General features: G+C 50.5%; 1 long non-coding RNA gene across 1 annotated transcript in view; it reads right to left on the reverse strand.

Moving 5' to 3' along the window:
* Positions 1 to 13,640: 13,640 nt before the first annotated feature.
* LOC124228389 (uncharacterized) overlaps positions 13,641 to 16,714 on the reverse strand; it is a 24,454-nt gene continuing 21,380 nt past the window's right edge. Inside the window, exon 3 of the long non-coding RNA XR_006885710.1 lies at positions 13,641 to 13,773. This is a non-coding gene — a long non-coding RNA (uncharacterized LOC124228389). The remainder of the gene's footprint in view (positions 13,774 to 16,714) is intronic.

The following is a 16,714-nucleotide window of genomic DNA, read 5'->3' on the forward strand; positions in this document are numbered from 1 at the left end:
ACCTGTGACACTCCCCCATCCTCATCCACAGAGCTGGAACAGAGGTAATGTCCTCCCAGTGATCTGTACAAGAGATGCGGGCCCCTCTTCTCTGGACCCTCGTGACCCGCCCACAGAAGCGGATCCCAGAAACCACATATGTGCCCCATAACCCGTTCCCTGGCATAGCCCATCAGTGCAGACTGACAGCTGACCCAAGTTGGACCAATCAGACTTTGGATCCTAAGATTTTGGAGGTTTGAATCAAGAGAACCTGACAGCTGTTGGATGCTGTGGTATAATAAAAATATATTTGGTCTTTGTTCCTGGTTCCTGGCACAGAGCTCCTAAGACCCTTGAAATTTCTTGAGTGATAGGAGTGTTTTCTGTTACTCCTAACGAGCCCCTTTTGATCACATCTGAGCTTATGTCAATGAGGTGTCCCTACATAGCTTCAGGATGGGAGCTGGTCACCATAAAGACCAAATGATCAAAGAGTGGGAACTTTCAGCCCCCACCCCCTGACCTGCGGGGAGGGGACAGGGGCTGGAGATTGGGTTATAAAAACTCTTGAATAACAAGATTCGTAAAGCAATCAGGTTGATGAACACATTGAGGTGCTGGGAGGGTGTCATGCCAGAGAGGGCATGGAAGCTCCATGCCCTGTCTCCCATACCTTGCCCTACGCATCTCTTCCATTTGTCTGTTCCTGAGTATAATAATCAGGTAAGTGTGGATACTCTTTTCCTGAGATCTGTGAATAATTCTAGTGAATTATCAAACAGAAAGAGGGGTTCATGGGAACCCCAAATTAGTAGTTGGCCAGGAAGAAGTGTGGGTAGCCCGGGGACCCCTTATGCGGCTGGCAACTAATGTGAGGGTAGCCTTGTGGGACTCAGCCCTTAACCTGTGGGGTCTGCAATAACTCTGGGAGATGGTATCAGAACTGAATGCAGGACACCCAGCTCGTGTTGCAGAATTGTGCTGAGAGAATCATGCTGAGCATGTTAATGCTGGAATCCTGGACGGAGGGCCCTGGTTTCTTGCCCCCAGGGTCCTGGGGTTCCATGAGCACCCAGTCTCCTTCAAGCGATGCCTTCCTCTTCATCTCTCTGTCTTTCTGCCTCTATTTCTCTCTGTGTCTCTGTCTGTCTCTCTGTCTCTGTTTCTCCCTCCCTTCCACTTCTTTCTCTCTATATATACCCCTCTGTGTGTCTGTGTCTCTCTGTGTCTCTATCTTTCTCTCTGTCTCTGTCTCTTTCTGTGTGTGTGTGTCTCTGTGTGTGTGTCTCTCTCTGTGTGTCTCTGTCTCTCTCTCTCTGTCTCTCTCTCTCTGTCCGTATGTGTCTCTCTGTCTCTCTCTCTCTGTGTTTTTATATGTTTGTCTCTGTCTCTGTCTCTTTGTCTGACCTACTTTTTGGCAGAGTTTGAAGATCGGTATTAATTCTTCTTTAAACATTTGAATTCACTAGTGAAGCCGTCTGGTCCTGAACTTTAGTTTTTTGGGAGACTGTTGATCACTGATTCAATCTCCTTACTAGTGGTCAGTCAGTTCAGATTTTCTATTTCTTCATGATTCAATCTTGGTAGATTGTTTCTAGAAATTTATCAATTTTTTTACTTTGCCTTTTTGAAGGTGAGCTCAAGGTCAGCAAATGTGATTCATGGCTATTATCATTGTAATTAATAATTATCATATTATTATAATTAATGATATTGATAAATAGTAACACCAATGGACATTAAGAAACGGCCAGGGAGGGGCTGGCCCCGTGGCCGAGCGGTTAAGTTCGCGCGCTCGGCTGCAGGTGGCCCAGTGTTTCGTTGGTTCGAATCCTGGGCGCGGACATGACACTGCTCATCAAACCACGCTGAGGCAGCGTCCCACATGCCACAACTAGAAGGACCCACAACAAAGAATATACAAGTATGTACCAGGGGGCTTTGGGGAGAAAAAGGAAAAAATAAAATCTTTAAAAAAAAAAAAAAAAAAGAAACGGCCAGGGAGTGAAATAAGCCAGACAAAGACAAATATTGCATGATCTCACTTACATGTGGAATCAAAAAAAAAACAAACTGATGGAAAAAGAGATCAGATTTGTGTTGTCAGAGGTGGGGAGATGGGGGGTTGGGGGAATTTGGTGCAGGTGGTCAAATATACAAACTTTCAGTTATAAGATAACAAGTACTGAGATGTAAAGTACAACATGATTTTAAAAAGAAGAGAGAGAGAAGGGAGGGAGGGAGGCAGGAATGGAGGAAGGGAGGCAGGAAGGAAGGAAGGAAGGGAAAGAGGCAGGAAAAAGAAAAAGAAAGAAACCCAGAGGATTCAGCTATTTGAGCTGATTTAGGCACTTGGTTGGCCGCCATGGACAGTGGAGGGCGGTGGCGGGGGGTGGTGATGACGAGCCCACCCGCCTGGCCTAAGCTCTCCTCCCAAAAGTACAGGGCGTTGCTCCTGCGCCCCAGCCCGCAGGAATGTGACACGCAGTTTTTCCACTCCTGGTGCAGGTCGCCATCATGGACCCTCTGCGGGACTGTTTCAACAATCACATATCCCAGCGCGGCGTCGCAATGGAGGACGCCACACTGGGCGACTACTTCCGTACTCTCATGCTCACAGTGTCACCTGGCACATCCACGACCACCACAACTTCCTGCCCTATTCCTCAGGTATGAGCCTCTGGGAGCGGTGGTGACTTAGTGCCAGGGAGGGCGCCCACGTCAGTGTCTGATCAGCCCACCTCTTCGGGCTCATGAGGGGCACTGGGGGAGAGACGGGCCCTGCCCCCACCTACCTGTCCCACCGTAGACACCCTAGGATTAGGGAGACACTCATATGTAGGCTGCGTAACGTCCCTTTCCCTTCTCCCCATTTTCTTCCCTCCCAAAGAGACACTAGGATAGATCTCAGCTGCAGAGCTGGTTCCCGGCTTAGCGCTGCCCTCACTCAGCCATGACAGGGTTGATCTTGCCCCTTGGGTCCTCGGTCTCTCGTATGTGTGGTGACAAGGTTGAGCTACATAGCTGTCGGGACACTCCCCTCCTGACCGCGTTGGTAGCCAACTGGCTACTGGTCAAGTGGGGAGGGGCCACATTGATGTGGGCGGGGTTACAGTCGACGTGGGGTCCTCCAGCGTCCTGGACAAGACCCCAGCCCACTCAGGTAAGCAAGGCTCTTGTGAGGGTCCCTGCGGGTCCGGCAGGGGGCTCTGGCCCCTTTCTGAGAAGAGAGCCTGGGAGTCAGGGGAGGGGGCCTGGACCACTTGAGCTTCAGACTGAGTCCACATCCTTTGTGTGGCCCTGACCCTGGGCCTGAGCTCTGAGCCTCCATTTCCTCTCCTGTGAGAGGCAGAAGAGTTGACTTTATAATTAGAGCTGGGTAATAACTGCTAACAGGGTTTGAGCATTTGCTAAACACTCTTCATGCAGTATTTACTGTAATGCCTTGCAAATTCTCCAGAAGCTAGGAACTGTTATTGTCCTTGCTTTATAGCTGAGGACATACACAACAGAGAGTTTGCAGACTTGCCCAGGGTCACACAAGTAGGAAGGAGCAGAGCAGGGATTGAACCCTGTGCTGCCCTGCTTTGAAGAGAGGATGCAAGTGTCCTCAGGACCCGGTCCCAGGCGGGCTGCCAGTACTCCCCATGAGCTCAGCTTGGGTACAACCACCTCAGTGCAGCATTTGACCAGCCTCTTTGACTAATGAGGGTTTCATAGGTATAGAGTAACAGTCACACCAGTTTGCCTGGGACTGAGGGGCTTTCAAACCCAGAAAGTCCTGGGAAAACCATGACAGGTTGCTCTCCCTACACGTGCACGTGGTTTTACTGTGCCCCAGGCCTGCTACCCCTTCCCCCAGACCCCACACTCAGTCTGCCCTCTGTCACCGTGCACCTCTCACTCTGGCCTCACTGCTCGCCTGACCTGCTCTTCCCTGGCTCTGTGTCCCTGTGCAATCCCATCCGACCTTCAGACTCTGGAAGGCCTCTGGGGACCAGGGGTGCAGCACACAGGGCCCCTGCCCACAGGGACCGGGGTGGGGTGGGAGAGACAGTCGTGAAAAGAGCTAGAACCAGGGGTCTGACTTCATTGCCAGGTGGGACAGTTCATTCCCATGAGCTTACAAGGGCAGCCTCCCTAAGCAATGAATAAGTGGAGGAGACCAGAAAAGGCGTCCTGGGCATGGGGAACAGCCTGGGAAGAGACAAGGGGCTGGAAAGTGTGTGATGTTTCCAGGGATCCAGGAGTCATCAGATGTGGCCAGAGCTATGGCACATGGGGTGGAGGATGGAACAGAAGGAGAATCCAGGTCCACAACGCAGGGGCCTCGAATGCCAGGCTAGGAGATTGGACTTGACCCTCCAGGTGCCAGAGAATTCTCTGGTCACTCACAATGCGAAGCACTCAAAGCTTTGGAGCCAGGCCTCAGAAGCTGGGTCACCTTGGGCAGATGACTCTACTTCTCTGGGCCTCAGTTTCCTCATCTGTAGTTTGGAATGACTGGACTAGAGATTCAGGATCCTTCTAGCTCTTAGGCTCATCTGAGCAGCTGGACATGTGAGAGGAGGGGCATTCATGTGGAAGGACCTGTGAGAGCAAAGGCAGGAAGGGGATGCCTGGGCCATTTGGACCAGAAGATGCTTCAGGCTGACTACGTTGGGGAAGAGCGGGGAGATTGGCTTGAATGGGAAACATAGTGCGGAGAGCTCCGGATGCCAGCAGGAGGAATTTGGGACCTAACCCTCTCGTCGCTCCATCCATCTGCCTTGCAGAGACGGCCTGGAATTGCCCAGGCTCCTGGCAGGAAGAGGCTGTCACGCTTCTGCCCTCCCCTCCCTATCCGAGTCTTCACCTGCAGATCCTGAGCATCCCTGGCTGGAACTGCAGCTCAAAGCTCACAGAGCACCTGCAGAATCTCCAGAAAGGTGAGGCAGGTGGCCAAGGGGTCCAGACACACTCGTCCCTCTCCATGCCAGTCAGGCCCCCCAGTCCATCACCAGACAGAAGGGGTTCTCCTCAGAGTTGTCATGGCTCTGCGAGGTCTCCTGGTCCTTATCTGCCAAACAGGGAGACTAAAGCCCCCAGGAAGATAGTGAGTGACCAGGGCCACTCAGCAGGCCAGTGACAAAGTGGGCCTGGACCCCAGCCCAGTACCTGCCAAACCCATTCTCTGATGGATCCCTTCTAACCCACAACCCCAACCCGTTATCCACATCCTGCCTGACCCTCAGGCTACACTCCAGTCCTGCTGCCTCCAGGGACTCCTCCTGGACCCCTCGAACGCCTGAGTTCCCACATGTCCTCTGGGCCAGGCAGGCATCTATTCATTCATTGAACAAATGTCTTTTGTCCAGGCACTGGGGAATGAGCAGTGACCATGGTAGGCACAGTCCCTAGGCTCACTGAGCTCTCAGTCTAGAGGGGGAAGCAAGCAAGTCACCAGACAGTGATGACAGTGATCAGAAGGAAACCCCCAGCAAGGCATCAGGGTGGGCTTCCTGGTGGAGGTGACACCTGCCAGGAACAGACTCATCCTGTTGCCAAAACTCCAGCTGCACCATCTGCCTCTTTGCACTGTGAGCAGCTCAAAGGCAGGGCTGATTGCACCTCAGCCACCCTCATGTCCTCAGAGCTTCACCCAGGGCCTGGCACCACCCCCCCCCAAAGTAGAATCTGCAGAATAAGGAGGAAAAGGAAGAGGCAACAGGCCAAATAACACCCTTGTACCTGATAAAGTGGATCTTGGAGACCGTGGCTCATTTCTGCAGCCAAGTGGCTTCCTAACCCTGAACCCCAGCATCACAAACCCCCCACCGCCTGTCACAGAAGAAGCTGGGCGGGAGGCCTCCCCTGCAGTGGCAGAGCCTTCCCTTACCACGCGTGTTTGGCCAAGCATGACTGAGAATGCGGCTCCTGCAGGCAGCTTGTCCCAGGTAGGAGGAGAAAGGGGCTGGGCCAAGCGTGCAGCCAGACCTGCTGATGAGAAAGTCCCTCCTCCCTGGAGAGGAGTGGGTGAGGAGCAGAGCGAGGGGAGCATCAGGAGATGGTGTGAGGGTCCCCCCACTTCCCCAGATGCTACAACCACCTTATAAAGAAGGCTCTCTCATCATCATCATCAGGAGGCGGGAGGCCTTGCCCGACTCTAGAGCCGAGATCTTTAACCGCCACACGAGGAACACGTGGAAGAGATTTCACAAACCTCTTATGCTGCAGTAGCAGAGAGCCCAAACCCCCACTGTCCTGACACTGCACAGGTTCACTTCTCCCCCAGGCCGGGGGTCCAGGGGGATCAACAGGAAGGCCCTTCTCACTGTGGTCACCAGGGACCCTGCAGATGGAGCCGTAGAGCAGCACAGGCTTCCTCCGTCACCGAGCAGGAGAACGCTCCTGCTGGACGTGACGCATCACTTCTGCTCACTCTGCATTGGCCTCAAGATTGTGGCCGCACCACGCTTCACAGGGCCAGAGACGGAGAGAGCATTCCAGAGAACTGGAAGATTTAAGGACGGGCCCAATGATGACCACAACACTGAATGAGGACCGAGACTTTCCAGATGTTGGTTTCTGTCCCTGTGTGTTTGGTGCGAGTCAGCTGGACCTGGGTTAGAATCTTCCCTCTGTTGCACACCAGCTGTGTGGCTTTGGACAAGTGACTGCTCCTCTCTTAGTCTTAGTTTCCTTGTCCGTCAAGTGGGGTACCTGCCAGCTGCCTCCCAGGAAGTAGAGGATATGAAATGGAGTGTGTGAAGTACCCGGCACAGACTAGAGGCGTTGAGGCTAACGGGGGTCTTCACTGCTGCCACCTTCCTTCTGTCCCCAAGGCCATCCAGGAGTGGCCAAGGCCAACCTCTGCTGTGTCCTGCTGTGGCTCCACCACCTGTATGAGGTTCGGGAGGACCTGGTCCTGTCTCAGTCAATGACGGTGAAGTTAAAGGTAAACTGCCTCTCGCCCCATGTCCCACCCCCAGACCACAGTGCCAGGCCTCCCCAGGCAGATGCGGCACCAGGGAGCAAACCCCAAATGTGAAAGTCCTGCCTTGGAAATGACCTTGGCAAAGAGATGCCTCAGGGCATAACTCGCAAACAGACCCAGTGTGGGCTCTCGGGTAGCACGGGGAGCCCCCCCCCCTTCATGGTCTTCTGATTTTTCAGTTATTACAACAGACGTGTGTTATTTATTTTGCATTTATTCTTGTTGTAAAACTTTATAAACAGCACAGGTATTATTTGTGTGATCAGAAAACAAAACATTCTCGCACAGAGTTCCTTTGAGGGTGACTCAGACAGTACAGGGTGCCAGTCTGGGTGCCTCTGCCGGGGTATCGCAGGCACCCCGTGCCTCTGGGCCTCAGACTCCTCAGCTGTAAATGGTGGAGGTGAGAGTTCTCTGCCCACAGGGCTGCTGGAGGTTCTGGGGTTGGGACGTGTGCATAGGCACCTGGCACCTAAGGGGGCCCCTCAGGCTCCGACCTCTTTACTCACTCCCTCCCCTACTGTCCCTGATGTTGCCCTCTGACCCCCTACTGACAGGTGAGGCTCCCACTGCCCATCCTGACCACCTTCTTTTCCCAGAAGACATGTCGCGACACTTCATTTCTTCCCCAGTTTGCATTCTTCGTGAGGCTACGAGCTCTTTACTCATCTCCTGCTCACAGAGAATTTCTGTAAATCTCTATGGTTTTGCTTTGGGCCTTCTTTGATGCCTGTGTCCTCAGTAGAATCCTGGGGAACCCCAACAACACAACCCAGAGGCTTCCTCCATGGTGCCTTCCAGATGCCCCCCCGGCATGGTCCTTAGTGCCATGGGGGTTCGGGGAGGGACTGTCTCTTTCCTCAGTGGGCTCCCACCCCAACTGCAGGCCCCTTGGATGGCCAAGAGCAGGCCTGAGTAGACACATGGTCCTGGTCCGCGTGAGAAAGGCTCAGTTGTTGGCCCATTTCACAGATAAGGAAGCGGAGGCTTACAGTGGCCTGGGGAGCTGCAGAGTCACTCCAACCCTGCCCCTTTGGCCTGCAGTCTGCCCCTTGAACACTGGGATACCAGCCTCCAGAATGGACATGGCGCGTCTCATCCAGGTCTTCCCCACAGAGGACTCCATGAGATGGACGACTGGGGCTTCTTTGTCCTTTTGGCCCCAGAGCTCAGCACAGGGCTGGCTCATAGCAGGTGCTCAGAAATCACTTGTTGAATGAATAAATGAGGAATCAGGAATGAGGAGGATTTGGTCTGGAAAAGAGATGGCTGGGGGACTCTGTCCTCACAGGTCGGAAGGACTACAGGAGCAGTAGAAACAGGCAGGATGGGGGCGGAGTGGATTTCTGGGGAGATGAAAAAGCATGACGTGTTTCTTTTTCATGTACAAATGAACACTCCTCCTTCAGTGCTCAGCGCTGGAATGAGCGAGCCCTGGGCAAACCACTTCATTTTCTTGCACAAAGCGTTGCTGTCAGAGTCGATGATAATCTAATTCTCTTTGCCTTTTAAGTCACTTTCTGTTTGTGCCTACACACCCAAAGGCTTTTTATCTCACTTTGAAGTCCAACAACTTTCCCGCGAGTTGTCTTGGTGTTAGTCACTCTGGGTTGATAATCTCAAGTAGCTTCAAATCTTTCTGATTTCGGGAAGTTTTCTTGAAGTATAGGTTTCTGTTTGCTCTACTCCCCCTGGTTTCTCCTTCAGGGACTTCTGTTATGTGTATGTGGATCTCCTTTGCCTCTTCGAGATCTGTCACTTCTCCTTGAATCGTATCTCTTTCTTGATTTCCTTTTTATTTTTAGATTTTTCCTACTTTTTGCTGCCATTTTCCTGAGGCATTGTCTGTTTTGTTAATTCACTCCTATTCCTTCTAGTTAAGTTCATTCTGAAGTGGGTTTCTTTTTCTTTCATTTCTCATCCTTTCCTGAGTTTGGTCACCTCATTTCTGAGTTCATAATTCTGATTTATGTGGTTCTTTTATGTCTTGCATCATTTTCTTAACGTCTTTCAGCTCATTTTGAAATAAAAGATTACAAGATTGACCTGTCCTGTGGGTCTGTTTTCTTGGTGTATTTTCCTTGTCTGTAGGGATGTTATTCTTTTTTTTTTTTTCACTTTTTTATAAAACATTTCTTTGACCTCAATACTTTCCTGTTGCTCAATTTTACGTGAAATTAGTATTCCTCGACTTTTAGAAGGAACATGGCTCAGAGTAGCTTTTCTAACTTCACAGAGCTCCCCCTTCTGTTGTTTCCATAGTGTTAAAAAATATATACAGCGGCTAACTTTGTGAGGTTTCCTGATTCTGTCCCCTCCCCTGCCGTCACTTTTTCTCCCCTATCTTTTGTCTATTTGTCCCTATCCTGCTCAGTAGTCTTTTTTCTGCTTTAGAGCTTTTTTTTTAATTTAAATCACTCTCAGAGTATTTTTCAGATTCCATGCTTTTTAAAAGGTTAGACTGTAGGCAGTTATGTTCATGATCATCCAACACATTTTTGGAGCATCTTTAATGTGACAAGCACGATCTTAGGCCAAAAGCACCTGATCTGTTCTTAAGAAATCCTGCAGCTGCTGTAACTCATGTTGTCGGCCAGTCATCATGGAGGAAAGCCTAAAGTCCGCTCTGTCTTTTTGAAGTTTACCTGTGGGTGCACAGTCCCAGGTGTGCCAGTAGATGTCACTGTAGTGTAGGCCAGCAACTGATCAGCTAGGCAAAAACAGTACGTGACTTGAAAAGAAAATTAGATCAGATGTGTCTGGAATTCAGACATGTTATTTTTTTTTTTCTTGAAGCGTGATGTACTTCCATGTTAAAAAGGCATCATGTAGACTTTTTCTCTTACTGACACAGACACAGAGCTGCCACGAGTATAAAATTATGCTTATTTTGAAAGTTAAAGATTTTTTTTTTAATTGAGGTAGCATTGGTTTAGCCAGCCCTGGTGGTCTAGTGCTTAAGATTTGGCACTCTCACCACCACGGTGGCCTGGGTTCGATTCCTGGTCAGGGAACCACACCACCCATCTGTCAGTTGTCATACGGTGGCGGCTGAGTGTTACTGTGATGCTGAAAGCTCTGCCACTGGTATTTCAAATATCAGCAGGGTCATCCATAGTGGACGGGTTTCAGTGGAGCTTCTAGACTAAGACAGACTAAGAAGGAGGACCTGGTCACCCACTTCTGAAAAAATTGGCCATGAGGACCCTACGAATAGCAGCAGAGCGTTGATACAGCACCAGAAGGTGAGAGGATGGCGCAAAAAGACCAGGTAGGTCTCTGCTCTGTTGTAGGGTCGCCAGGAGTCAGAATTGACTGTCGGCACTAACAACAAAACATTGGTTTATAACGTTATATAGATTTCAGGTGTACATCATTATAAACTGACTTCCGTGTACACTGCATCGTGTTCACCACCAGAAGTCCAGTTGCCATCCCCTGTCCTGCTCAATTTTTATTCCACTCCCAGCACTTTCTCCTCCCTGGAGAGGAGCCCTGACCGTTTCATGTCAACAGTTCCAGGGGCTCAACTGCTCCAGCCGCCCCTTCAGACTTACCGCAGCTGCCTGGTACCCACCCACTGATGGAGTGAGAAAAACCTGCTCGTTTTTGGCTGCTGTCCTCAGATTGGTCTGCAGTGCCCTCCAGCGAATACCTGTTGTGTATTTAGAGGCTTTCCTGCTCATGAGTTTGCAAAGCTTCCCATGGCTTGTCTCCGCTATCTCCCTTAGACAGGAATGACACCCCCTGTGTCGTAGGTGACTTGCCCTCATCCCCGTGTATTCTGGGGTTTGTGAGGATACTTGTCACCTAGTTTGTTGTAAATATTGTCCATGAGTTTGGGTTTTGCTATCTAGTTATCTGTCTTTAAGTGGGGGTTCAGAAAAATTCTAAATCAATGCCAAAACTGCCTCGTTTTCTCAGAATTCTCAAAAAAGGGGCTAGTTTTTTAAAACTAGTGCCATCCTAAGGAGTTTAGAATTCATCCTGCAGGTAATGGGCCGACAAAGATTCTTAAAGTGAAAGCTGGCATGACTTGATGAGATTTTTCAAAAGCCCATTCTGGCAAAACCATGGGGGACAGAAAGATTGAGGCAAGGATACCAGTAGGAGGTTATTGTCGTAGTACAAACAAGAGTTATAGCAGCCTGGACTTAGGAAGCGACAATGAAGGTAGACAGGGAGGCATGGAATTCAGAGAATCGATGTGTCAGTGCCCCTAAGAACATGACATGCATGTTGCTTGGACATTTTCCTTATTAGGGAATGTATTCTCTTTTATTTTCAGGTACCTCTACTAATAAAAAAAAAAAAGCATTTTTTAAATTGAAGAAAAAATGTACTCCCTTATGCGTAATCCAGCCACAATTACCCATCCAGACTCATCTCCCACTGAGTCCCACTGTGCCCTCCAGTACGTCCTTTCTGTAGACTGAGGTAATATCTCCCCATGGCCACCATTGCCAACCCCGACTAAACCCCACTCTCAACTCCCAACACAGGAGTCCCCTGCCTCCTCCTCCTGAAGTCAGCCAATCCTCTGTCTGGTCATGAGGCCTCCTCACTCCTCCTGCTGAGCTTTCTTTCTCTCACCTGGAGTCTATATTAAATAGATCACAGATCACCTCTGAAGTGTCCTCCATTTCATCTTCTCTCCACACCACTAACTGCAAGTTCCTGAAAAAGCCTCTAACAGTCCACTGGTGTATCCCCCATGGTGCTCAAAGGAAAGAACACACAACCTAAACCCCCAAAGCTCTTTGCCCAAAGGCTCACACTGCAGGCCACAACCCCAGCCTCCTTCACGTCAGGCCTCACCCCAACACTGAGCCCCGGAACCAGCTGGAGGAGGAGGACATGCTGCCCCATGTCCCCATGTCTTGCAGGACCTCAGTTTCTTGGTTATTCTCCCGTCAGAGATAGCTGGAAAGCAGCGCCCACCTTCCCTCCAGTGATAGTCCTGGTCTGAGGCTCATTGACCCTCTGTCTGTTGGGCTCCCTCCCAGGGATATTCTTGAAATTGGATGGAACTTCCCGGGATTCAGTCAAGTGAAGAATAGAACCTGCGCACAACCAGAGTGGTGATTCAGACTGCTGCTTGGGACTCAACACTGGCCCCTGCCGTGGCTCTAGTCACTTGGAAGCAACGGGGCTTAGAGTGAGGCCTCAGTACACCAACAAGGCTAGAGAGGCACAGGTGACCTACCGGGGTCAGGGCATCTTTGTTTTGTCCATAGAAGGTAGGAACCCAGAAGATATTTCTGTTTTTTTCCATCACTCATACATTTGACAAACACACCTCAAGTACTTTCTATGTACAGTGCATTGTAGAATTGCAAAAATGAAACGAGCGGGAGCTGCCCTGGGCTGCATGAGGGAGAATCTGGTTTAAAGGCTAGGGTGACCCGAGATGACTTCTGGAGGCACAGCAGGGCCCTGGGAGCCATCAGGCTGCTCCCACAGCGCCCTCTGCTGTCCTGGATTTGCTGTGGCTGCCAAGACCAAGCTCCTGATTCCACGGGACCCAGGGGAAGAGCCTGGGAGATTCCTCCCACAACACACTTCAATAGATAAAGGCTTGTCCACACAGAGGGCGGCCTCCACAAGACCCGGGAGAAGCAGAAAACACACAAAGCTGGTAGAAAACTGTTCTCAACCCAGTGTTTCTCACAGGCAGAAGTGTGCAGAGGCTGGGGGAAGAGGGGCGGGACACTGTCAGTGAACACTGTCAGTCCAGAGTGTGGACTCAGAATCCTCTCTGGAAAGGGAAATTTCCACCCCGGGAGGGCTCCAGGCCGGGAGTCTCGGGCAGTCTTGCATCAGCCAGAGAGCACTGGGAGACCTGGGGAGGGGCCAGCCCCCACACTGGGACGGGCAGAATAGGCAGGGGCCTGAGAGGGATCTGATGAAGCCCAATTGTTTTACACAGGAGGGAGGAGAGGCCAAGGGAGGGGTGGTGACTTTCCAGGGAGACCCGGTGAGCCAGTGGCAAAGCTGTGAGGAGAATGCAGATTCTCCCAGTCACTCTGCAGAAAATGTTCCTGGGGAATGACATTCATAGACCAAAGGTGAACCAGGCACATGGCAGGACGCTTCCTGTGGACATGATGTAACCAGAGGCCAGAAAGGCACAGCTCGTAAGCATCAGCTACAGCAAAAGCAAAACCATTCTAAGACAAAGGGAAGGGAGGTGGTACCAGGTGACTCTGCTTAATAAATATGGAAGCCCAGGCTGGGCCCGAGAGAAGCCTCAGTCCAGACCCAGAATATGGCCACAGTTCTGACAGAAAAGACCCTACCTTATGGGTCCCTTTCTACCACTCCTGTTTCTCATCCCGATGCTCTACTCAAACAAGGCTAACATTCTTGCCGTTCCTCATACCCCTGACCCTCTTTGAAAACTCAGCCTTTAAATGAGCCCTGGACATAGGAATTGTCCTCTTTTCTTAACTCTAAACTCAGAAATGCTGGGTAAGAGTTTTAAGACACACAGAAGTCAAAGGAAAACAGCAAAGTGAAAGTTGGTCTGCTCCTTATTTCATTGGTAGAAAAACAGCAGTTCCTCACATGATTATCATATCGTCCACCGCCATCGGTATTATAGTCAGAAATAAGTTTCTTTTCACTACAGAGTCAGCAACTCACCAGATAAAGGGTCAGGATAGAGGAACAGTGCTTGACAGAGTTGTGGTTTGTTGTGGTTTATCACAGAATACAAAGTTTTTTCTCTGACTGAGGAACGTGAAGTCCACATTTGGTCAAAATGGTGGCAAGGCGTCAATTTTACGTTCTCGGTGGAGAAAGGTGAGGTTCCCCTGGGTGATAGGAGACGAAGGGAACTAAATTACTTAAACCGATCAGTGACCAGAGCAGTGCCCAGCGTGTTCTCAATATTTGTTGAGAACAGATGAAGAATAAAGTCAGGTAAACGGATAAGGGTTGTCAGAGGAAAGAGAATGGCCGGGGGAGTGGAAGTCTGCGGAGCAAGAGACGGGGTGAATTTCCCTGAGGCAGTCAGGGCCAATGAAATTTTGGACATGACGATTAGTATTCACTATTAAAGTGTTTTTGTGCTGAAATTTAACCCCAAATTTTCATCCAAGACAGAAACCTTATATTGGTGCTGCTTGGAGAAATTCAGAGAAAGGGGCTCTGTCCCACACTTGGGGGAATTCAGGACGCAGAGAACAGCTCAAGGAATCAAGACACAAATGACATGGACAACTCAGCAGGAAGAGGAAATCCTGGGGAAAAGTGACCCAAAGAGCAGAAACTCCTGGGAACCCACGGAGATGCTGACAAGGGAGCTGGATTTCTCCCAGTGGGAAGGAGGGTAAGTCTATTTATTGTGTATTAAAAATAAGGATTAGAGAAAGTGGGCAGAACTGGAGCCCTCCTCCCCTGGCCCACACTGAGAAAGTGGACAACAAGTGCATGACGCAGAGAGCACACGACGCAGCAAGATTGCACACTGACAGCATATGGCAGAGCCTAGGGAAGGAATTAATCTCGCATCCCCTCCTTACACCCTCAGCCTGGCCCATTGGCTGCCCTTCTCTCTACCAGTCTATTGGATGTGAATGGAATGACTTCTCCCTAAGACTCTCCCCCTCGAAGTGTCTCTAGGTCTCTGAGGAGGTCAAATGTCCCCACTTACCCAGCAGGCCCCTTCTTGTCGTTAACTTAGAACAGGAAGCAGGGAAGAGGTTGGAGTTCTACCCAGGAGAGAGCCAGAGGACCACAGGGCGCCAGGACTTGCTGCCAGCTGGGGGCATGTCAGGACAGTGGCCTCCTGGAGTTTCTAGAATCGCAGCAGAGCAGACCAGCTGCCCCGTGCAAACCTCACTGGCAGTTCCCTTCCTCAACACCCAGCCCCACGGTGCCCCGGGCTCACACATGAATTAACAAGAACATAAAAATCCTATTTGTCTAAATCATCTCCATGAGGAAATTGGCTCTCCTTGTAGCCGGGCCTGACCCCCGGCACCTCCGGGAATTAAGGAGGTATGTCACAAGAGCCACAGGTTGGGGACGACCCAAACCCTACTCAAGCCTCATTTGGTGCTTGAGAACTGGCTCCAATTATCCAAAGGCAGGGAATGGCAGGCAACCAAGGTAACCTTCCTTTCCTCCTGTTTAAAACTCCATTCTTAGCTTTCTACCAACTACCCCCCATCTCTGTTATTCCCTTATTTTAAGGGTCCCCAAAATCAATTGCACTCAGTTCATATGTCCCAATCCTGCATCCAAGCCTTACACTAACAAGTCGACAGCAATGGAGGCCCTCACTTCCATCTCCTCTCCACAGGCCTCTTTGTCTGGGAAGTCTCCCCAAATTAATGCCCTCCCCTACCACCCCCCAAGATCTGACTACTCCTCAACTCTCCATGCTGCCAGGATAAAGGAATTTAGAATGGACTAAGTGTCCCCAAGACCTGGGTCAGGCCAAGTCCCAGCTTGATGGTAATAAAGAGAGGAGGACTTCTTTGTCTCAAATAAACCAGCAGTTCCCCAGCCAAATGAGCACCACATTCTTCAAACTCGTCACCGTGAGAAACCATACTCATCCCAGATGGACTTCCATTGCTCCCAAATTGTCTCCTCTTTTGAACTGACCTTCAGAACCAGTTCAGGAGCCAGACAAAAAGGGAGCTTTATGAAGTAACCAAATCAAGCTGTCAACTCAAACCTCCCTCCACTTTATTCCTCACCGTCGGTTCTTCACGATAGTTGAGCATTTCCAAACATCAACTCACCTTCCAGACCTACATGATACATCACTTTGAGATCATTCAAAGCCTTGAACATTGACTCTGAGGACATTTTTCTGGCAAGCATATACAAAATTCAGCCAGTCTACCTCTGGTCATACCTAGTGCACTTGACCAAGGTGACTGGTTAGCTTCTACCAACTCAGGGAAACAACTCATTACTGAAGCACCCACAGGGGCTTGTCAGAAAGACCAGTGAAGTCACTCAAAGTGGTCAGTGTGAGATGACCAGGTAAACGCACCTCCGTCCATGTCTTAGTCGCAGGAACCATCACCCCCAGCCTCTGAAAGGAAGGGTCGCCTCCTCTGTAGTCCACATTTCCCGCCCTACTGCTGGGGACAGGGCTCTGCACCCAAGTAGAGAAGAACAGAAGAACACACAGGACAGGAGGGTCAGATCAGCACGCCAGCAATTGCCAGGATGGTCAACCAGGCGTCCAGGGACAATCACCTCCTCCAGGACAAACAACCTGGAGGACTGGAGTGTGCTTTTCTTTCACCACTTCCAGGGAAAGAGGAACTGTACTCTTCAGGCATCATCCCTGCCCTGCCCCCGCCCCATGCCTCCCCTCCCTCTCCATTCTGGGTAGCAGCCTAGGCTTGGTAATGGATCATTCTAGACCGGTTTTAAATTCATGAAGAGCATCTTGTTCTAAGACAATGAAAAAAAAGTCTTTACCATACAGACCTCTGACCCCTCACCACCACTCCTAGGGATGCCTGCCCCTTTAATCGCTAAGGCCCAGAAAAGGGGGGCAGGGTGGTGCAGAGGCTGCTGTTGGCAGTGCTGATCCCAGCACCCGAGGGCCAAGCCCTCCTGCAGAGGACTTGTGCAAAGAGCAAGCGCTGCTCCTGCTGGCTGTGCAATCCTCTGTCCAAGGTGACTTTAGATGAGAAGACAGGATCCTCCTCTGCCTGCACATCCCTCCCACTCACACACACACACACACACCACACACACACACACACCACCACACACACACAC

This window comes from Equus quagga, chromosome 1 (genome assembly GCF_021613505.1).
Source record: "Equus quagga isolate Etosha38 chromosome 1, UCLA_HA_Equagga_1.0, whole genome shotgun sequence".
In the NCBI taxonomy this organism is placed as follows: domain Eukaryota; kingdom Metazoa; phylum Chordata; class Mammalia; order Perissodactyla; family Equidae; genus Equus; species Equus quagga.